This window comes from Salvelinus namaycush, chromosome 3 (genome assembly GCF_016432855.1).
Source record: "Salvelinus namaycush isolate Seneca chromosome 3, SaNama_1.0, whole genome shotgun sequence".
Lineage (NCBI taxonomy): Eukaryota > Metazoa > Chordata > Actinopteri > Salmoniformes > Salmonidae > Salvelinus > Salvelinus namaycush.
In genome coordinates, this window is record NC_052309.1 from 21,791,967 (window position 1) to 21,816,342 (window position 24,376).

The 24,376-nt window shown below is 44.2% G+C and overlaps 1 pseudogene; it reads left to right on the top strand.

Moving 5' to 3' along the window:
- The first annotated feature begins 3,419 nt into the window (after positions 1-3,419).
- LOC120045072 overlaps positions 3,420-24,376 on the top strand; it is a 62,050-nt pseudogene continuing 41,093 nt past the window's right edge.

A 24,376-nucleotide genomic window follows, 5' to 3' on the forward strand; every position in this document is an offset into this window, starting at 1 on the left:
CTAAGATGTTGTCATAATTCTACATCACCCCTAGGGGGCAGAGAGGTTCTGGTAAAATTAATAACTTGGCCCTGTTTTAGATTGTAGTGGGAAGGTTCAGATTTTATATTAAAAGCATTCTAAGGATTTTCACCAAGTAAATACTGATGACATGAACGGTGTTGTGGATCATTATAATTATATGAAGTGCATTCGAATGACTGTGCACTCAGGGAGTTCCAGGTGGTTAGAAGTAGGCTTGTAGACTGGTCGACAGTGCTTTGACTGGGTCTCGGATGTATGGACTGATACGCACCTACAGATTCACCTCACTTGCTGCTACAAGAAGGCTGTACAGATTCACCTCACTTGCTGCTACAAGAAGGCTGTACAGATTCACCTCACTTGGTGCTACAAGCAAGCGGTACAGATTCACCTCACTTGGTGCTACAAGCAAGCGGTACAGATTCACCTCACTTGGTGCTACAAGCAAGCGGTACAGATTCACCTCACTTGGTGCTACAAGCAAGCGGTACAGATTCACCTCACTTGGTGCTACAAGCAAGCGGTACAGATTCACCTCACTTGCTGCTACAAGCAATCTGAAGCCATCAGTTAGGCTTTTGGAGATATATATTTTTTTCTCACTAAGACTGCCTCTTAGCAACTGCTTTCACATGTGGGCCTCCACTTACTGTCCTTACCATCCTTACTGCCTGCAGTGGCAGCACCAAGCATTTTTCACTGGGGTAGCTTGGTCGTTGTGTAGGGGTGCTTGCAATCTACAGTGTACATGATTGCATATACGCAAAACTTATTTCTTGGTGCTAATGGGTGCTAGGCCTATTCTTGAGGGGGCTTCAGCACCGTTTTGCCCCTCCCTGGAGCCGCCCATGACTGCCTGGTTGTACCAATATAATGTAGACCAGTGCTGCAGAAGCTAGACTTTCTTTCTATGCAAAAAAAAAGATAACTGTTCAACATTCTTTTGATAATTGAAATTAGTTAATTTTGCAGCAATTCTTTCTGAGGTGGCACAGGGTCAAAGCATGGCAACTTTACATGTCAACACATTTGGATGACAATTTTAAGCACATTAGGACTGATATCTTATACACCAGGGTTCCCCCAGGGTTTTATTTGGCCATCCAGAAAAATATTTTTCAAAGGGACAATCTGCTAAGAGATCATTTATAGGTAAGCCGTTTATATAGGCTTACTTTCTTAACTATTAATATTGAATTCTTGCCTGAGAGAAAAGGGGAGGGAGGGACAATAATAAATTGTCAGCTTAGAATACCAGCACATATTGCCAGATGAAGGACTGGAGTCCTATCATATTGTACAAGTGTCAAGTGATGATGTAGGCCTACACTATAAGGGATTGCTAACTTATCTAAACTCAGCAAAAAAAGAAACGTCCTCTCACTGTCAACTGCGTTTATTTTCAGCAAACTTAACATGTGTAAATATTTGTATGAACATAACAAGATTCAACAACTGAGACATAAACTAAACAAGTTCCACAGACATGTGACTAACAGAAATGGAATAATGTGTCAAAATCAAAAAGAACAGTCAGTATCTGGTGTGGCCACCAGCTGCATTAAGTACTGCAGTGCATCTCCTCCTCATGGACTGAACCAGGTTTGCCAGTTCTTGCTGTGAGATGTTACCCCACTCTTCCACCAAGGCACCTGCAAGTTCCCGGACATTTCTGGGGGGAATGGCCCTAGCCCTCACCCTCCGATCCAACAGGTCCCAGACGTGCTCAATGAGATTGAGATCCGGGCTCTTCGCTGGCCATGGCAGAACACTGACATTCCTGTCTTGCAGGAAATCACACACAGAACGAGCAATATGTCTGATGGCATTGTCATGCTGGAGGGTCATGTCAGGATGAGCCTGCAGGGATGGTACCACATGAGGGAGGAGGATGTCTTCCCTGTAACGCACAGCGTTGAGATTGCCTGCAATGACAACAAGCTCAGTCTGATGATGCTGTGACACACCGCCCCAGACCATGACGAACCCTCCACCTCCAAATCAATCCCGCTTCAGAGTATAGGCCTCTGTGTAACGTTCATTCCTTTGACGATAAACGCAAGTCCGACCATCACCCCTGGTGAGACAAAACTGCGACTCGTCAGTGAAAAGCACTTTTTGCCAGTCTTGTCTGGTCCTGCGACGGTGGGTTTGTGCCCATAGGCGACGTTGTTGCCAGTGATGTCTGGTGAGGACCTGCCTTACAACAGGCCTACAAGCCCTCAGTCCAGCCTCTCTCAGCCTTTGTGGACAGTCTGAGCACTGATGGTGCGTTCCTGGTGTAACTCGGGCAGTTGTTGTTGCCATCCTGTACCTGTCCCGCAGGTGTGATGTTTGGATGTACCGATCCTGTGCAGGTGTTGTTACACGTGGTCTGCCGCTGCGAGGGCGATCAGCGGTCTGTCCTGTCTCCCTGTAGCGCTGTTTTAGGCGTCTCACAGTACAGACATTGCAATTTATTGCCCTGGCCACATCTGCAGTCCTCATGCCTCCTTGCAGCATGCCTATGGCACGTTAACGCAGATGAGCAGGGACCCTGGGCATCTTTCTCTTGGTGTTTTTCAGAGTCAGGAGAAAGGCCTCTTTAGTGTCCTAAGTTTTCATAACTTAATTGCCTACCATCTGTAAGCTGTTAGTGTCTTAATGACCGCTCCACAGGTGCATGTTCATTAATTGTTTATGGTTCATTGAACAAGCATGGGAAACAGTGTTTAAACCCTTTAGTTATTTGGATTTTTACAAATTATCTTTGAAAGACAGGGTCCTGAAAAAGGTTAGCTACCGCTACTGTTTCTTCTGTATCTAAAATCCTAAGGCAGTGTGACCTCACCAGTTTGTTATCTAAAACCTCTCATTGATGAAAACACACGGCATTGGTCCAATGTCCAGTTTTTTGTATTCATACTGGACGCTGCAAAGATTCTTGCAACGCACGCGCAGTAGCTGCTCCTCAAAACAGCATCAGTGCCTGCTTCATTGAGGTTGTTACTAGTTACCACAGCCACAAAGTCAAAGTGGCTCTATCGTACCAATTCATGAAAACAAAAATGCACTTTTTGGTCTTAAAGTAAGGTTACGGTTCAGCATAAGGTTATCAGTATGGTTAAGGTTAGGCTTACGTTCAAAAACAGATTTTAAGAAAATAAATGGTAGAAATAGGCGGGGTTTATCCATAATTATGACTTTGTGGCTGTGGTAACTAATGACGACTGTTCATTGAGGAGGATTCAAACTTCCGGTTCTGTCATGGGGATATTGTGGTGTGTCTGATAAAAGAAAGAAAAAATAACCCCATCAACATCGGAATTTGAGGATTAACTGGTTGAAAATAGCAAAGGAATCATTATTTATACGGATAATTCAAGTGGCCCATCGCGGCTCGCACCCGGCCGGCCATGGCGGCGCATAAACCCGTGGAATGGGTTCAGGCCGTAATTAGTAGATTCGACGAGCAGGTAAGAATAACACATCGTATCAGAAATTGTGCCGCTGCTTTTTTCCCAGTAACATCAGAGGTCGTGGGTTTAGCGACGGGATCATTTAAAGAAAGCTGCACTGTCATGAGTGGTATGTTTTGAGCCGTTCTAGAATTTATAGTTCTCCTGCAGAGCCGCATCATCACACAGGAGCAAGTGACAGCGACAGAGAGAGAGAGAGGACGAAATAACACATGGACCAATTCTGTCCCTAACATTTGAAATAACATTTAAAATCCCTTTGGATGAAACCACGAGGATGTAGCCTCAATATATAAACAAAGGAATCGACAGAACACGCCTCTTACTGTCAAGAAGGAGGAACTAACTAGATGTTGAATTGGGCAGCGAGCTGCTAGCTTGCGTGGTTATTACTGTAATGCATTTAGCTTCTGCCAATAACACTGTGCTAACTAGCTAGCCCCTGCGAGTCTTGTTGCTAGCCAGCTTGTCAACCCGAAGCAAGTGTCCAGTAATTAGTGTGTTAATGTCATTTCCATTAACTAGTAGCCTCACCTTGGACTACAAAGCATTGTTTCTTTATAGCCACTTAGCTACTACAGTAGCTAGCTGCTAACTATTACTAAACAAAAATATAAACGCAACAATTTCAAAGATTTTACTGAGTTACAGTTCGTATTAGGAAATCTGTCAATTGAAATAAATAAATTAGGCCCTAATCTATGGATTTCGCATGACTAAGCAGGGGTGCAGCCATGGGTGGGCCCACCTACTTGACAACCAGGCCCACCCACTGGGGAGCTAGGCCCAGCCAATCAGAATTAGTTTCTTCCTACAAAAGGGCTTTATTACAGACACAAATAATCCTCAGAAACCCCCTCAGACAATCCCACAGGTGAGGAAGCCGGATGTGGAGGTCCTGGGATGGCGTGGATACACATGGTCTGCGGTTGTGAAGCTGGATGGACATACTGCCAAATTCTCTAAAATGACATTGGAGGCAGTTTATGGTAGAGAAATGAACATTCTATTCTCTGGTAACAGCTCTGGTGGACATTCCTGCAGTCAGCATGTCAATTGCGAGTTTCCTCAGAGTTTGAGACCTCAGTGGTATTGTGTTGTGTGACAATACAGCATATTTTAAAGTGGCCTTTTATTGTCCCCAGCACAAGGTGCACCTGTGTAATGATCATGCTGTTTAATCAGTTTCTTGATATGCCACACCTGCCAGGTGGATGGATTACCTTGGTATTGGAGGAATGCACACTAACAGAGATGTGAACATTTGTGGACAAAATTTGAGAGAAATAAGCTTTTTGTGTGTATGGAACATTTCTGGGATTTTTTTTATTTCAGATCATGAAACATGGGACCAACACTTTACATGTTATGTTTATATTTTTGTTTAGTGTAGCTAGTCATATACTGTGTTATTTGAGCTGCGTCCAGTTTGTTTACAGTATGTGTGGATTTATCTATGCAGATTGACATTCACGTCCCATCCATTCATTGCATTGGAAAACATGGGAGATAGAATATTTTATTGACCTGCTCTAATCCCCTCACTGATGTCATTGACAAGCACAATTTCACAAATGTCTTCATCCGTGTCGTACTTTAAAGCAGGGCTAGGGGCATTTCCATTGAAAAGGACCCATCATGAGCACCAGCATGTGAAGTTCATAGGAGCATATCACATTGGGTGTCAAATGAAAGCTATGAGTTTGTATTTTTGGGAAATGAAGGCATAGATACCATCAACCATTTCCCATAATTAGGCATTACTAAAGGCTTAGAAAACATTGACCAGAAAGTCTTAAAAGGCATCAGAAATGCATCAAAACACAATGTTGACATAAAGACCCCTGCCAACCAATATCAACACTTAAGCTTTATATAGCTTTGGAGAAATTGTTTACCTTCTGGAAGTTTAATAAATATTGCCCTGTGCCTTGTAATTCCATTACCAAAAACCCACATCTTTACGATATTTTCTGATGTCTCTCCCTTATAAGGAGGGAGGATAATGAAAGTTCACAAAAGTAACAAGTAATGGTAGACCTACCAATTAGTTATAGTGATTTTACTGATATCAATTCTGTTTATGAATTAAGTGATTAGAAAAATCAGTAATGGAATTACTGCAACTGAATTGGCTACAATGGGAAATCATAATAGTTTCAACCCACAGTTGGGTCACCTGCTACTGTACTCCTTTCCACTGCATACTGTTATGTTGAGCTCATAACTGTTTTCTTTGTCTTTCTGTTGGTCAAACCAAGAGTGTTAAGAGTGTTCAAACAGTTTGGACAAACCCTCCCTCCGTCTCTCTGTTTGTCTCTCTCTCTCCAGTTAATGTCATCTCTCCCAGCTGTTACTGACACCTACACCATGAGCCCCCTGTCTTTTCATTTTCTGTAACCAGCATCCTCACCGACTGAGCACCCACTGACACCGGACGTCCAGGGACGTTGAAAAGTAGTTTGGTCAGTCCACCCTGGCCTTGATGTTGAAGGGATGATGACATCATCCAATGACATCATCAACCAATTAGTAAACAATGCCTACTCATAATTGGTTAAAATCACACAATGCTCACCGATATCATTGGAAACACTTGTCTTCCTCCATCTTTTTACTACGAAACATAGAAACACACCTTTTTGAAGTGTTGGGGTGGTGCTGGAGACGATGAACATGAAGTAGACATTTTTTTTCTATTCCTTTAACGTTCACAGACCTACTGGGCTGCACCAAATCTGAACCTATCTTTCACAAGTTTGGATAGCACATTACAGTAAAGAAAAGTGTATTACAGTATATTGTACTGTGCTGATCTATACTCTACTTTACTGACCTGAACTCTACTGCACTGTTACCGGGTGTAAATCCACTTCACTTAATGTGGCCTAGTTCAATAACCAAAACAGATTTATTTCCAAACTCAAGGTGCCATCTCATAGCTGACACCCCATTCTTTCTGCAGACGCCTTTGAATCTTAATTTGGAGCAGACATTTAAGAATTTTTGGTAAACGTGGTGGCATAAAAACCTGAGGGAGATTTTACCACAATTCTGTTACCAAAATTTGCATCTGCACAGATCTTCCACCTTAATTCGTTTTTGTACATTTTTCAGTGGAAATTGTTCAAAGTAGTCCTTTTGCATATATTTGTATGTTTTGTTAAACTTTGAAATAAATGGTTTTTGTTTGGCATACATTTTAATGTGAAAAAACGGAGTCAAATGTAATTCTGTTACCTTGGAATTGCCCCCAGCCTACCTGATGCAGTATGGGCTATGGTTGTACTGTACAGGTGCTTACATTTTACATTTTAAGTCATTTAGCAGACGCTCTTATCCAGAGCGACTTACACTTTTATTTTACCTTTATTTAACTAGGCAAGTCAGTTAAGAACAAATTCTTATTTTCAATGACGGCCTAGGAACAGTGGGTTAACTGCCTTGTTCAGGGGCAGAACAACATATTTTTACCTTGTCAGCTTGGGGATTTGAACTTGCAACCTTTCGGTTACTAGTCCCAACGCTCTAACCACTAGGCTACCCTGCTGCTTCTACACCTGCATTGCTTGCTGTTTGGGGTTTTAGGCTGGGTTTCTGTACAGCACTTCGAGATATTAGCTGATGTACGAAGGGCTATATAAAATAAACTTGATTGATTGAACTTGATTGCTTACTTACATGCAAGCAGTGATTTCATTGTGTCTCCCTTGCATGTGTTGCTTTTTTCATACAATTGATGTCATCAAATTTATAGGCCCAGTCTGTATGATTATGATCGGTAAAGTTTGTAGTATGTTGCAGTATAGGCCTAGATGTAATGCCTACATGATCAACCTATGGAATGGGAAATGCCATGTTTTATATGTAAAAATAAATAAAGGCTAATGAATCCTATCAAATTACCGGAAAACAATAATTTTTGGGTCTGTTCATTGTTGCAAGAGGAAAGATGACTTGTGGGCATATTGCCATTCACTGTTAACATGATTTGTTAACACATGTATTTTCTATCAAATATCTTAAGTCTAAAGCAAGCCCATTTTTTTTTTTTTTTTTTTTAAACATTTTTACCCAATAGCTCAGTGGAGATGAGAGATTAGTAATTGTGGATGTTTAGACTACTGTGGCTTGTTTTGGGTAGGTGGTTAGGCCAGGGCTCACCAACCCTATTCCTGGAGAGCTACTCTCATGTAGGTTTTCGCTCCAACCTCAGCTTATCAACCAGCTAATTATTAGAATCTCTCCAGGAACAGAGTTGGAGTGAAAACCTACAGGAAAGTAGCTCTCCAGGAACAGGGTTGGAGAGCCCTGGGTTAGGCCCTACTTACATTTACATTTGAGTCATTTAGCAAAAGGTTTACCAAACTCGGTCCTGTGGCCCCCCCCCCCTGGGTGCAAATAGTATCCCTGTGGAATGCCTTGTCAAGTCCAGCCCCGACTAATTGAGGCTGTTCTGAGGGCAAAAGAGGTGATGGTTTTCTTAATGTTTTGTAGATTCGGTGTGTGTGTGTGTGTGAGTGACTGCATGCATGTTTGCTGAGGTGAGGAGAATCAGAGCAGGTGGTTCATGTGTTCATTAGTCTTATGGCTTGTAGATTTGAAACTGTATCAGACCATGCTCCGATACCGCCTGCCCGACCGTAAGAGAGAGAGCAGCTCGTGTGTGGGTCCTTGTTGCTGTGTGCCTTCTTCATGCACTGTTTTTTTATTTTTTTTATTTTATCCCCTTTTCTCCCCAATTTTCGTGGTATCCAATCGCTAGTAATTACTATCTTGTCTCATCGCTACAACTCCCGTACGGGCTCGGGAGAGACGAAGGTCGAAAGCCATGCGTCCTCCGAAGCACAACCCAACCAAGCCGCACTGCTTCTTTAACACAGCGCGCCTCCAACCCGGAAGCCAGCCGCACCAATGTGTCGGAGGAAACACCGTGCACCTGGCCCCCTTGGTTAGCACGCACTGCGCCCGGCCCGCCACAGGAGTCGCTGGAGCGCGATGAGACAAGGATATCCCTACCGGCCAAACCCACCCTAACCCGGACGACGCTAGCCCAATTGTGCGTCGCCCCACGGACCTCCCGGTCGCGGCCGGCTGCGACAGAGCCTGGGCGCGAACCCAGAGACTCTGGTGGCGCAGTTAGCACTGCGATGCAGTGCCCTAGACCACTGCGCCACCCGGGAGGCCTTTTCATGCACTGTTTTGAGTAGATATCCTAGATGGGTGGGAGCGTGGTCTCAGTGATGTACTGGGCTGTATTCACCACCACCTGGAGGGCCTTGCGGTTGTGGACGGAGCAATTCCCGTACCAGGCTGTGATGCAACCGGTCATGACGATCTCTCGATGGTGCAGCAGTAGTATTTGGAGAGGGGGCGGGGCGGGACCCGGTTCATCTTATCAGTTCCATCTAAGGTGTTGGTAACCACATCAGTGAAGTATTCATACAGTACATGACATGAGGAGGCTAGACCGTATGCAACAGTCCAGATGTCTAGGTTACTGAGACTGTATCACAACACTTAGCTTCTGAGATCCGCTATTATAGTTTTGAAAGTTTCAGTGGTAGCATAGTGATTAATAGTCGAATGTCCCGGCTCCCCAGTAACCTTTCTCCATCTTCAAGGGTTCAGACTATTCCAGGTCGATAGGCCTACCTGTCCCTTGTAGCAGATATTCAGTTGAAGTTGTGCCCCCTTATCCGTTAGCTAACTGTTCTGGCTTGGAAGTGGCTGGGTGTGGCTCATTGTACTTTGATGAAGTTTTCATGGAGATTAGGCCTAATTTTAAATCCACTTTTGACTGTTAAGCCTATTGATAGTGCTTTGTACTCATTAAACAGGATTGTGTATGTTGGCTTCTGGTGGGATTGGGACTGCTTTTAGTCAGAATCGGCTTTGAGATTAGCAGCTCAACCTCTGTGATATTATAGGTTTGGCTATATCACCTTTCCTCGAGCTTGACCCATTGAGGTCAAAGCAGAGCATTAGAGATTATTACCCCACAAATAATCTAACCCTCACTAGAGTTCATTCAGAATATCCTTTTCAAAATCCAACGAAAGGTGGGCTACTTCCGTCGTGCCACATCCAAGGATAATGTAGTGTGTTTGAATAGGATTCCATTTATTTCCCCCATTTGTGTAAACAACATTAAACCCTATCATTTATTCTAACATTGTCTTAAACTAGTGATTGAATGTATTGTGCTTGAGCTTGTGAAACCAAAGCTTCTAAGGAAAAGAGGAGGAAATCTTTGACCTTTTCATTGAAAATGTGACGTTGATACCTGATGCTGCTTACAAGCCCTGACCTAGAGAGAGAAGCTCATCCACGTGAAGAGGAGCCATGCTTCTTTTAGATGGAATCTTGGATGTTAGCTCATAAATATCTCCATGATTCACAACAATCCCAACCTCCAGTTTGTTTTCTGTGCTCGCCTAAATATTGTTTCTATGTTGGCACTCAGCAAAAACTTCATTACTTAGGCGTTTGTGTGTCTTCTGGCAGTATGTCAACAAGAGAAGTGTACTCCTTTCTCCCCTCTTTATGTGCAGTGCCCTGTTGGCTAGTGCCAAAGCACTCCTAAGGAAAGGGATTGACCTTAGAGGAATTGAAGACTGTGCCAGTGAAAAAAGTGGCCCTGTCTGTTTGCCTGGCCTGTATATGGATGTCAACCAGCGTATCTGCATGCGGGTTTCTCTGTGTGTGTTTGCAGGGAAGATGCTCAAGTCTCAGGACTCTCATTTCCGTCCCCTCACACATACGCATGTCTCTAATCCAGGAGAGGAGCGGCCCTTCCCTGGCCTGTACTGGGGTTCAGGGTGTTAGGTCATCCTCCTGCTGTAGGGGGAGGAACCTCTTCAGGACCTGTCGGATGGTTGGGACTGGGAGTGTGTCAACCTCAAAGATCTCCAAACCTTTATTTGTTTAGCTTACTTATAAGAAGCCATAGGCTATACAAAACTGTCAAGTTGGACTTCCTCTGCACTTTGCAGACTAAGTACATTTGTTTGTATTAGTAGTCCTACTTGTAAACTTGTGTGTGTGTGGTCGTGCAACTGTAGCCCGAAAGGTAGAGACTGAGCGTAATGCATGGAGTCTTGTCCTGCTAGCTCTATAATAGCCCATGCCTCTGTACTGCTGTCCCTCACCAAATGGGAAAATTCTTCCAAGAAGTGGGAGAGTCGGGTTGCTTTGAGTGTTTGTGTTATTTAATGGTGTTTGGGTGTCACATGGAGCTGTGATTTGCTGTTATTAGGCTAGATGGAGCGGAGCCTAGGCAAGGCTGGGTCAGCCATCCTGTCTGAGCTGGAGTCGGAGGCAGAGGAGAGCCCAGCCAGCCAGGCTCTCTCAGACACATCCACTGAATGTAGTGTAGTCTACTATACAGTACATCCCCTGCTCAGGATGCAGAGGAGGCTTCACTAGAGGCAGACATGTTGGTCTCTAGAGAAAGAGACTGTGAGATCACTGCTCAAGGAGCGCTGCTAACCAAATGTATTGTTATTCAGTCATGCAGACCTAGAATAGGCTATCTCCTTGAAAACATAGTGATGGACTTATTGACAGGAAATGTATACAGAAGGCTATTCCTGTACTCAATGCTCTTGACAGTATGTTAGGGTTATTTGTATTGGACACGAAGAAAAGTTACCAACTTAGATTCATGTAACAACACCCAACATCCTTACTCTGTCACTTTTTCCCCTCTACAGCTTCCAGTCAAAGTGGGCCAACAGAACACTCACACCAAAGTCAGCACAGAGCACAACAAGGACTGTCTGATACACATCTCCAAGTACAAGTTCTCACTGGTCATCAGTGGCCTCACAAACATACTGAAGAATGTGAACAACATGGTGAGTGTGTGTGTGTGTGTGTGCTGTATGTGCAAACGATGTCAGTTGAAGCCTATGGAGCCAGGTAAAATGTTGGAGATGTCTCAACCATGTCTCCTTCTCCTCTTTCTCTCCTAGCGAATATTTGGGGAGGCTGCGGAGAAGAACCTGTATCTCTCTCAGCTCATCATCCTGGACACACTGGAGAAGTGCCTTGCTGGGGTAAGGATCATTCCCCATCAAAAACAGAAATGATGGATGCATGTGGCTTTTATATCTCCGGCTCTCTTCCTCGCTCACTCTCCTTCGTTCTCCTTTCATCCCTCTGTTTTTTTCCTGGTTTGTTTCCTTGTCTCCCTGCTCTCCTCATGCAGCATTCTGGTTTTTATCAGCACATCTCCATTACATATCAGCATAACACAATAGAATGTGGTGGGCTGTCTGTGGTCCAGATGTTTTGTCTCAGTGGGGACAGTGGTCTTTGCTCTGGACTGGATCTGAGCCCTTTCCCCTCCCCACACATGAACTGTGTGTTTGAGTCCTGTCTCTTTCTTTCAGTCTTGGGGAACTCTGTTAGTAGCCAGTTGTCCCCTGGCTCCTTTCCCTTCTCTCCTCTTCTTAGTAAAGATGTGCTCACTGAAGATTTCTTTTCCAGGTGCTTGCTCATCTTGACTTTGCATTCTGAGCCTCCAATGGGATTGCCCCGAGTTTATGGACATTTGTATTCATTTTTTTACTAAGAGCTTGCGGATGGAGGACAGCTGTTTGGTTCTTCAAGTCATCCTTTTTCTTGAAATCTGAATGCATTTTTCTAACTATTTTTGCCTCGTTGATGTTTTCTTTCAGTAGCCCATGTCCCTGCAAGTTCATTTAAAATTGACATATTACACCCGTACTAGTAATCAGAAAATCCTTCTCTTTTCAATGAAATATTTCACTTAATGATCCACCACTGTCCCCAAGTAGAGCCCTCTCTTTCCCAACTCCCCCAACAGTGTGCTGGTGTAATGACAGGTCCCAGGCCTGCAGTAGAGCTCTCTGTCCCCAGTCCCTCCACAGTGTGCTGGGGTAATTACAGGTCCCAGGCCTGCAGTGCAGCAGGTCCAAATCCAGCAGGTAGAATCATTAGTCTGGATAGCTCTGTCCAGAGCCATTATCTCAGCTAGATTTACAGCATTGTTTCATGGCTGTGAGAGACATCAGAATGCACTGTATCTAAAATATGTGATGCGAAGTTGTAGCCTACCGATTTGTGATATCTTACCTATTGGTAAGGATGTTTTAGACCTAGTATGTTTTATATCTTCATCTATGAGAGGGAATGTGTGACTTCAGGGATGCACGCCTTGTGACTGGAACCTGACTGACCGTTCTCTCTGTGTGGCAGGGTTTTATTCTGGTCTATTCTCTCCTCTCTGGGCTAATCGGGCAGTGAGGACAAAGGTTTTCTCATGTTTGACCTCTAACCTTTCCTCTAATCCCTCCCTTCCTGGTCTCTCCTTCCTTCCCTCCATCCCTCAGCAACCGAAGGACTGCATGCGTCTGGATGAGACCATGCTGGTGAAACAGCTGCTGCCAGAGATCTGTCATTTCATCCACACGTACCGCGAGGGCCACCAGCATGCCGCTGAGCTACGTAGCTCCGCCTCCGGGGTCCTTTTCTCCCTCAGCTGCAACAACTTCAATGCCGTGTTCAGCCGCATCTCCACCAGGTGACATTAATCATAAACACCCATAACTCTAACCCTCAGCCCAAACTGCTCTGAGAAGCGACAGGCCACAGTAGTAGACCTCAGGCTGTACGTAGAGGAAGGGTTACCTTTAAGTGTACACCAGTTCAGGCCTGTGGGCTTCAGTGAGAGCAAGGAGGAAAAAAGAAGCTGGAGTTATCATCTACCTCCGATAGATGGAGAAATAAATAGAGGGAGAAAGGGAGTCTGTCAGCAGCCTTCATAAAGAGTCTCTTTGTCTGTGTCTCGTGGAGTAATGTTCCACTGTGAAACCAACCCCCGTAAGGACCTGGACCTGCACAAGACATGGAGGCATACTCACGTGTGTGTGTGTGCGCGCACCTGTGTGTTGACCTGTGTGTGTCAGAGCTGAGTGGTTTGGAGTGGGGAGAAAACATCTGTAAATATTAACCACTCGGGTATATTAATTATTTGTTGAAGCTCAGAAAGCACATATTTTGTCTTCCTTCTCGTTGCACTGGTGTACTAGTTGGTTCTGAGGCAGAAGAGTGCTGCTCCACTCGTCTGTGAGTTGCAGTCTGCACTTGTTAACCGAGCTGTGTTGTGGTCTTATTGGTCCGTGACTGGCAGGCCCAGACTGATGAAGTGGCTGGTTATTAAATCATGAGGACTGAGGAGTTGGTTATGTGATGTTAAAACAGGGAGAGAGAGTTGACCTCAGCCACTCCCCAGTGTTGCCTCTCTCTCTCTCTCTCTTTTTGTCCTCAGCTTTTACCTTGAAAGCATTTCCCATTCATCCAGACTAGCCTATTTGATGTCACGTTATTACCGGTAGTCAAATGAGACCTAGGCTTACCATTTGATTACTGTATCTATTATGATGCTCTACTGCTTCTTCTCTACAATTTTGTGATGATGTGATTCTATTGAATATGAATATTCGAGGAGATTAAAATAACCATCTTTATTAAATATCCATCTCTGCGGTGTTTCTCCTCAGGTTGCAGGAGCTCACCGTGTGTTCGGAGGACACAGTGGATGTCCATGACATCGAGCTCATCCAGTACATTAATGTGGACTGTGCCAAGCTAAAGAAACTGCTACAAGGTATTTCCATATTCTTATCAGTCTCATTGCTTTATTTTGGACTACAGTCATCCCATTTTGAAGTTATCCGTTTGATAGAGCCGAAGATGTTCTGTTTCTTTTGAGTTGTGCACCGTTGTTGAGGTTCAGTGTGGACTCACAATTGGTTGTCATCTCCTGCAGAGACAGTGTTTAAATTCAAAGCCCTCAAGAAGCCTGCCCAGCTAAGTGTCATCAACAGCTTAGAGAAGGTGAGTATCTCTCTCTCTCTCTCTGTCTGCCACTCTGTCTCTCTCGCTCTGTTTCTCTCACGCATCTATCTACAGACTCACTTTCTCCACCTAGTGGTCTCTGGTCCTCATCTCCTGTTGCCCTGCTCCTCCTGCTATAGTGCAGTGTCTGTTGACTTTCTGTTGCCCTGCTCCTCCTGCTCTAGTGCAGTGTCTGTTGACATTCTGTTGCCCTGCTCCTCCTGCTCTAGTGCAGTGTCTGTTGACTTTCTGTTGCCCTGCTCCTCCTGCTCTAGTGCAGTGTCTGTTGACTTTCTGTTGCCCTGCTCCTCCTGCTCTAGTGCAGTGTCTGTTGACTTTCTGTTGCCCTGCTCCTCCTGCTCTAGTGCAGTGTCTGTTGACTTTCTGTTGCCCTGCTCCTCCTGCTCTAGTGCAGTGTCTGACTTTCTGTTGCCCTGCTCCTCCTGCTCTAGTGCAGTGTCTGTTGACTTTCTGTTGCCATGCTCCTCCTGCTCTAGTGCAGTGTCTGTTGACTTTCTGTTGCCATGCTCCTCCTGCTCTAGTGCAGTGTCTGTTGACTTTCTGTTGCCCTGCTCCTCCTGCTCTAGTGCAGTGTCTGGAAAATATTGTTGGTGTATATTGGAAATATTGTTGCAAGTTGGTGTGTTGTTGATAGTCTTCTTTGTGAGTAGAAGATGGGTACAGTGCTTCCCAGGCAGGTGGTGTGACCCCCTTTTCTCCCCCCTCAGGCCTTCTGGAACTGGGTGGAGAACTACCCTGATGAGTTCACCATGCTGTACCAGAGGCCACAGACAGACATGGCTGGTGAGAATGCAGTTGCAGTTCTAATGTTACACTTAGTGATGAATCATACAGTACCAGTCAAAAGTTTGGACACCTACTTATTCAAGGGTTTTTCATTATTTGTTTTACTATTTTCTACATTGTAGAATAATAGTGAAGACATAAACTATGAAATAACAAAAAAAGTGTTAAACAAATCTAAATATATTTTGACCACTTTGCACACTCTTGGTATTCTCTCAACCAGCTTCACCTGGGATGCTTTTCCAACAGTTTTGAAGGAGTTCCCACATATGCTGAGCACTTGTTGGCTGCTTTTTCTTCACTCTGCTGTCCAACTCAACCCAAACCATCTCAAATGGGTTGAGAGAGGGTGATTATGGAGGCCAGGTCATCTGATTCAGCACTCCATCACTCTCCTTCTTGGTCAAATAACACACCTCCAGGCTGTGTCATTGTCCTGTTGAAAAACAAATTATAGTCCCACTAAGCGCAAACCAGATTGGATGGCGCATTGCTGCAGAATGCTGTGGTAGCCATGCTGGTTAAGTGTGCCTTGAATTCTAAATAAATCACAACAGTTTCACCAGCAAAGCACCCCCACACCATCACACCTCCTCCATGCGTCACGGTGGGAACCACACATGCGGAGATCATCCATTCACCTACTCTGCGTCTCAAAAAGACACGGCGGTTGGAACCAAAAATCTAAAATTTGGACTCATCAGACCAAAGGACAGATTTCCACCAGTCTAATGTCCATTGTGGTGTTTCTTGGCCCAAGCTAGTCTTCTTCTTATTGGTGTCCTTTAGTAGTGGTTCCTTTGCAGAAATTTGACCATGAAGGCCTGATTGACGCTGTCTCTAAACAGTTGATTTGAGATGTCTGTTACTTGAACTCTGTGAAGCATTTCTTTTTTGGCTGCAATTTCTGAGGCTGGTAACTCTAATGAACTTATCCTCTGCAGCAGAGGTAACTCTGGGTCTTCCTGTTGCGGTCCTCATGAGAGCCAGTTTCATCATAGCGCGGTTCTTTCCATAATATGGATTTGGTATTTTACCAAATAGGGCTATCTTCTGTATACCACCCCTACCTTGTCACAGCACAACTGATTGGCTCAAACGCATGAAGCTGGTTGAGAGAATGCCAAGAGTGTGCAAAGCTGTCATCAAAGCAAAGGGTGGCTACTTTGAAGAATCTCAAATATAAAATCTATTTTGATTTAACACTTTTTGGTTACTACATGATTCCATATGTGTTATTTCATAGTTTTGATGCCTTTATTATTCTACAATGTAGAAAATAGTAAAAATAAAGAAACCCTGGAATGAGTAGGTGTGTCCAAATTTTTGACTGGTACTGTATGTCCATGTTATTGACTGTGTTGTTGCTTGGTTGTGTCTCTCCCAGACTGTGTGTTATTGACTGTGTTGTTGCTTGGTTGTGTGTCTCCCAGACCTGTGTGTTGTTGCTTGGTTGTGTCTCTCCCTGACTGTGTTGTTGCCTGACCCGGTCTCTCCCAGACTGTGCAGAGAAGCTGTTTGACCTGGTGGACAGTTTTGCTGAGAGTGCCAAGAGGAAGGCAGCCGTGTGGCCACTGCAGATCATCCTCCTCATCCTCTGTCCCGACATCACACAGGACATCTCCAGAGAGACTGTAGAGGACACCAAGGTCAATAAGGTCAGACACAACCCACCCACGGGGCAGTGCACACACACTAGGGTTCTAATCAGCCATGTCTTACAGTACACTACTCTTCTCTCATACAGTACTCTTCTCTGTCCCTAACAGAAACTGTTCCTGGAGAACCTGAGGAAGGCCCTGGCCGGCCACGGGGGCAGTAAACAGCTGACTGAGAGTGCTGCCATCGCCTGTGTCAAACTCTGCAAGGCCTCCACCTACATCAACTGGGAGGACCACTCTGTCATCTTCCTCCTGGTGCAGTCCATCGTAGTGGACCTTAAGGTGAGCATCAGCCACAGATCTGAGCCTCTGATCTCAGCCTCTGATCATCAGTGTTATGGGAAGGTATTATAAACATAGTATCCAGTATTAGTCACCAGTGGTAACCAGTCACAGCTGATGCTATGGACTTTGTTTCTCCCTGCTCCTGTCAGGCCCTGCTCTTCAACCCAGCCAAGCCTTTCTCCAGAGGGGCGGGAAGCCAGAACGCAGACGTAGACCTCATGATCGACTGCTTTGTCTCTTGTTTCCGCATCAATCCCCACAACAACCAGCATTTTAAGGTTTTTATTTGTATTTATTAAGGATCCCTGCAGCTACTCTTCCTGGGGTCCAGCAACATTAAGTCAGTTATATATACAGTTTAAAATATTACATGACATTACATAACACTTACCCAATGCATTTAGTGTGTTCCCTCAGGCCGCTACTCCACTATCACATATTTACAATACCACATCCATCTGTATGTCCATGTCTTATCATGTGTGCCTGTGTGTGTTTCTTCACAATCCCTGCTGTTCAATATGGTGTATTTTTATCTGCTTGCATCATTTACCTGATGTGAAATAGAGTTCCCTGTAGTCTCCCATAGTCTGTTCTTGGCTTGGGGACTGTGAAGAGACCTTTGGTGACATGTCTTGTGAGTTATGCATGGGTGTCCAAGCTGTGTGCTAGTAGTTTGAACAGACACCTCAATGCATTCAGCATGTCAACACTTCTTACAAAAACAAATAGTGATTAAGTCAATCTCTCCTCCACTTTGAGCCATGAGAGATTGACATGCACATGATTAATATTAGCTCTCCGTGTACATTTAAGGGCCAGCCGTGCTGCCCTGTTCTGAGCCAATTAATATTTTCCAAGGTTACTCTTTGTGGCACCTGACCAGACGACTGAACCATAGTCTAGATGCGACAAAACGAGAGCCTGTAGGACCTGCCTTGTTGATAGTGTTGTTAAAAAGACCACAGTGCTTTATTATGGACGGACTTCTCCCCATCTTAGCTACTGTTGTATCAACATGTTATGACCATGACAGTTTACAATCCAGGCTTACTCCAAGCAATTTAGTCACCTCAATGTCCACATTATTCATTACAAGATTCAGTTGAGGTTTAGTGAATGATTTGTCACAAATTACAATGCTTTTAGTTTTTGAAATATTTAGTACCAGCTTATTCCTTGCCACCTGTTCTGAAACTGACTGCAGCTCTTTGTTAAGCAGTGATTTCACTCGCTGTAGAACTGACGTGTATAGTGTTGAGTCCTCCGCATACATAGCTTTACTCAAGGCCAATGGCATGTCATTAGTAAAGATTGAAAAAAGTAAGGGGCCTAGACAGCTGCCCAGGGGAATTCCTGATTTTACCCGGATTATGTTGGAGAGGCTTCCATTAAAGAACACCCTCTGTGTTCTGTTAGAGCCTGGAAATAGTTACCTGTCTGTCGCAACCGGGAGACCCATGGGGCGGCGCACAATTGGCCCAGTGTCGTCCGGGTTAGGGGAGGGTTTGGCCGGCAGAGATGTCCTTGTCCCATCACGCTCTAGCGACTCCTGTGGCGGGCTGGGCGCATGCACGCTGACACGTTTGCCAGGTGTACAGTGTTTTCTCCGACACATTGGTGTGGCTGGCTTCCGGGTTAAGTGGGCATTGTATCAGAAGCAGTGTGGCTTGGTTGAGTCGTTTTTCGGAGGACGCATGGCTCTCGACCATCGTCTCGCCCGAGTCCATACAGGAGTTGCAGCGATGAGACAAGACTGTAACTACCAATTGGATACCATGAAATCGGGGAGAAAAAGGGGTAAATTTTTTGGGGGGGACATGTAACTCTTTATCCACAATATAGCAGGGGGTGTAAAGCTGTAACGCATCCGTTTTTCCATCAGCAGACTATGATCGATAACGTTAGAAGCCGCACTGAGGTCTAACAAAACAGCTCCCACAATCTTTTTATCATCAATTTCTCTCAGCCAATCAATCATCAGTCATCATCAGGCATTTGTGTAAGTGCCGTGCTTGTTGAATGTCCTTCCCTATAAGCGTGCTTACAGTAAAATACCATTGTATCTGGTCAAACACGATTTTTCCCAAAAGTTTACTAAGGGTTGGTAACAAGCTGATTGGTTGGCTATTTGAGCCAGTAAAGGGGGGCTTTACTATTCTTGGGTAACATAATTACTTTTGCTTTCCTCCAGGCACACTCTAGGCTTAGATTGAAGATATGGTAAATAGAGGAGGGCCAATATCGTCCGTTATTATCCTCAGTAATTTTCCATCCAAGTTGTCAGACCCCGGTGGCTTATTGTTGAAAGACAATAATAGTTTTTTCACTTCTTCCACACTCACTTTACGGAATTCAAAATTACAATGCTTGTTTTTCATAATTTGATCAGTTATACTTGGATGTGTAATGTCGTTGCTGCCATGCCTAAGTTTGCAAATCTTGCCAATGGAAAAATCATTAAAGTAATTGGCATTGTCAGTGGGTTTTGTGATGAATGAGCCGTCTGATTCAATGAATGATGGAGCTGAGTTTTGGAGTATAGTATTTCATAGAAATGGTTGTTGATGCACACTTTTTAACCACATACTGGTGTGTTGAAGTAAGGACTCTGTGATCTCTGGGTTATCTCTCTTTCTTTATTTTTCTCCTCCATTTCAGGTCTGCCTGGCGTCATCCTCCCCTCCCACCTTCCACTTCGTCCTGGTCAACTCCCTACACAGAATCATCACCAATGTAAGTGTGTGTTGTCATGGCCCAACATAGGGTTAAGGGATCAATCAACACACCAAATGCCAATGTCCAGTGCCACTATTCAAAGTATATGAAGTGACCAATGCTGTGTGCACGTCTAGAATGACCAGTGGTAACCTTATCTGTGGTGACTTTGTGTAGATGATGTCACTACTGTATACACTGGGCTGGCTCTATTACCCAGCCATTAGATGGACTACCATCTCACTCTGGATGAGCCATGCAGGGAGAGGAAGTGCTGCAGACACTCATGTGGTTTATGTGTGTGTGTGTTTGTGTGTTTCAATAGGAAGTGCCTGAGGGAAGATTTCATACAGAGACCCTTTTATTAGCTCTCCATGTGCCTGGGAGACTGTGTGTGTGTGTGAGGGAGTGAGAGTATGACTGGTCTCTCTCTCACCCCCCTCACGCAAAGCACTTCCTGTCTGTGAGCAGAAGTCAGAGGCTGCTTTTGTTCCTGCATGTCTCTGTCTGTCTGGGTTGGTGGGTGGGTAACAGAGAGTAGCAGACTACAGCCACCATCTTTCTCCCCTCCAGGCAAACTGGATAAGTCCCATCTCTCCACCCTAACAAATCCTACTGGGCTGAAGGCCCCATGTCATTTTCTGAATGACTTTCGATTGGGATAAGACTCAACACCCACTATTACTATTTAACCTACAAGCCGTGTATTATCCAAGTCTCTCTACAGGATTACGTTTCTGTTTCAAATGTTTTATAATGAAGCCTACAGTAGGTTTGTTTAGAGGATTGAGTTTAACCCTCTGTCCATTCCTTTGCTGCAGTCTCCATTGGACTGGTGGCCTAAGATTGATGCGGTGTACTGCTACTCAGGAGAGCTGAGGATCATGGTTTCTGAGACGCTGGGTCACGTGATGAGGGGCTGCAGTACGCACGCTCCCCTCCGCATGACTCCGGTAAGACACACACACACACAACAAAACACACACTCTTGGAAACAAAAATAATACTCAAGAAACCCAAAATCTTACCGGTGTGTGTGAGTGTGCATGATTGTTTTTTTTAATGAATGGGCCATGTTGGGATGAGATGTTATTTACTGCCAGACTGCAGTGTCTGTGTGTGGTTTTACTGTGGAGAGCAGGAGCTTCACAGCAACGGGAGGCAAATCAGCCCCCCGCGCCCCAAGACACTTTCTTTTTCTCCCCCCCTCCAAATACAAACTTATACATACAAACAACAACTTACAGACGCACTCAAACAAAAACTACATCTCCTCTGCCCAGACCCGTATGCTCACACCCCCATCCTTAGTGCATTATTGTTTGCCACTTGGCCTTAAATTGTACCAATTTGTTTTTCGTGGTCTCCCATGCTATTTTAATAATAAATCATTCAATTTTTCCATTGTGTTCATGATGGCGGATTGATTGATTTCCAAGTTTTTAGTACATGTTTTTTTCAAGATGAGTGATGAATCGTCCAGCTCATTGGGTATCTCACTACACCACTATATGCAATGTCATGAAATATGCAGACAGATAGATTAAAAGTAAGTTTACATTGTAATACTTCTGACAGCCAACTTTCTAGCTCTGTCCAAACATTTTGGACTTCATAGCATTCCCAGAAAGCTATTAGTTTTACACTTAAGACATGACTCTGCTATTGTGCTGTAGACTTTGAGTTTTCTCTCGTGTATAATAAATTCTATACATTTAGTTTATACTGGATTAAACATACATTTTCGTTAAGTGTAATTTCGTTACTTGTGCTCCAACTTTCCCTCCATCTTGTGCTAACATCATTTGGTTTCAATAGTTTATTTTTCTCTAACTCAAATAAGATTCCTTCAAGGTTGCTCTGATGTCGAAAATATTTAAAATCGAAACGTTTTGATACACTACATGACCAAAAGTATGTGAACACCTGCTTATCGAACATCTCATTCCAAAATCCTGGGTATTAATATGGAGTTGGTTACCCCTTTGCTGCTATAACAGCCTCCACTCACTAGATGTTGGAACATTGCTGCGGGGACTCCATTCAGCCACAAGAGCATTAGTGAGGTCAAGCACTGATGTTGGGCGATTAGGCCTGGCTTGCATTCGGCATTCCAATTCATCCCAAAGGTGTTCAATGGGGTTGAGGACAGGGCTCTGTGCAGGCCAGTCAAGTTCTTCCACACCGATCTCGACAAACCATTTTCGTATGGACGTTGTCCACGGGGGCATTGTCATGCTGAAACAGGATAGCTCCTTCCACAAACTGTTGCCACAAAGTTGGAAGCATAGAATCGTCTAGAACAGTGGTTCCCACATTTTTTTTATAGTCCCGTACCCCTTCAAACTTTCAACCTCCAGCTGCGTACCCCCTCTAGCACCAGGGTCAGCGCACTCTCAAATGTATTTTTTTGTAATTGTAAGCCTGCCACACACACACACTATACGATACATTTATTGAACATAAGAATGAGTGTGAGTTTGTGTAACAACCCGGCTCATGGGAAGTGACAAAGAGCTCTTATAGGACCAGGGCACAAATAATATAATAATCAATAATTTTGCTCTTTATTTCGCCATCTTACATTTAAAACTTTATTTGTTAAATGAAAGTGTGAATAACTCACCACCGGTTAATGAGAAGGGTGTGCTTGAAAGGATGCACATAACTCTGCAATGTTGTATTGGAGAGAGTCTCAGACTTAAATAATTTTCCTCACACAGTCTGTGCCTGTATTTAGTATTCATGCTAGTGAGGGCCGAGAATCCACTCTCACATACTGTAGGTACGTGGTTACAAAGGGCATCAGTGTCTTAACAGCACGATTTGCCAAGGCAGGATAATCTGAGCGTAGCCCAATCCAGAAATCTGGCAGTGGCTTCTGATTAAATACATTTTTCACAGAACCGCTTATTGCAATTTCGATGAGGCTCTCTTGTTCATATATCAGTAAGTGGACTGGAAGCAGGGAATGAAAGGGATAACGAATCCAGTTGTTTGTTTCATCAGTTTCGGGAAGGTACCTGCGTAACTGCACACCCAACTCACTCAGGTGCTTCGCTATATCACATTTGACATTGTCCGGAAGCTTGAGTTCATTTGCACACAAAAAAATCATACAATGATGGAAAGACCTGTGTGTTGTCCAACTTCTTAATCAGCCTCAATTTTGTCCCGCACATTGAATATAAATGGACTGTTTGAAAATGTGAATACATTTACATTTTTATTTGGCGTACCCCCAACGGCATTGCGCGTACCTCCATACCCAGTTTGGGAATGCCTGGTCTAGAATGTCACTGTTTGCTGCAGCATTAAGATTTCCCTTCACTGGAACTAAGGGGCCTAGCCCGAACCATGAAAAACAGCCCCAGACCGGTATTCCTCCTCCATCAAACTTTACAGTTGGCATTATGCATTGGGGCAGGTAGCGTTCTCCTGGCATCCCCCGAACCTAGATTAGTCCGTCAGACTGCCAGATGGTGAAGTGTGATTCATCACTCCAGCCGATGCTTGGCATTGCGCATGGTTATCTTAGGCTTGTGTGCTGCTGCTTGGGCATGGAAACCCATTTCAGTTCTTGTGCTGACGTTGCATCCAGAAGCAGTTTGGAACTCGGTAATGAGTGTTGCAACCAAGGACAGATGATTTATAAACGTTACATGCTTCAACACTCGGCGGTCCCGTTCTGAGTTTGTGTGGCCTACCACTTCGCGGCTGAGCCGTTGTTGCTCCTAAACGTTTCCCCTTCACAATAACAGCACTTACAGTTGACTGGGGCAGCTCTAGCAGGGCAGAAATTTGATGAACTGACTTGTTGGAAAGGTGCCATTGTATGATGGTGCCACGTTGAAAGTCACTGAGCTTTTCAGTACAGGCCATTCTACTGCCAAAGTTTGTCTATGGAGATTGTATGGCTGTGTGCTCGATTTTATACACCTGTCAGTAACAGGTGTGGCTGAAATAGCCGGATCCACTAATTTGAAAGGATGTCCACATACTTTTGGCCATATAGTGTATATGTCGCAAGTAAAAGCCTTGGGTAGGGAGTTCATACAGTTCCAAGTCTGGAAGGTTCAAACCACCCTCAGATTTAGATGATGTAAAACTTTCCTTTTTATTCTATGAATTTTATTTGCCCACGTTAAGTCTTATGACTGAGTATACTTTTTTAAAGAATGTCTTCGGTGGGGTAGTTGGTATTACAGAAAATAAATACAAAACCTTTGAGCCATTCTTATTTTTATTTATGGAATGCATTTCAATTAACAGGTGTGCCTTGTTAAAAAAATAATTTGTGGAATTTCTTTCCTTAATGTGTTTGAGCCAATCAGTTGTGTTGTGACAAGGTAGGGGTCGTATACAGACGATAGCCCTTATTGGGTAAAAGACCAAGTCCATATTATGGCAAGAACAGCTCAAAAAAGCAAAGAGAAATGACAGTCAATCATTACTTTAAGACATGAAGGTCAGTCAACCTGGAAAATTTCTAGAACTTTGAAAGTGTCTTCAAGTGCTGTCTCAAAAACCATCAAGCGCTATGATGAAACTGGCTCT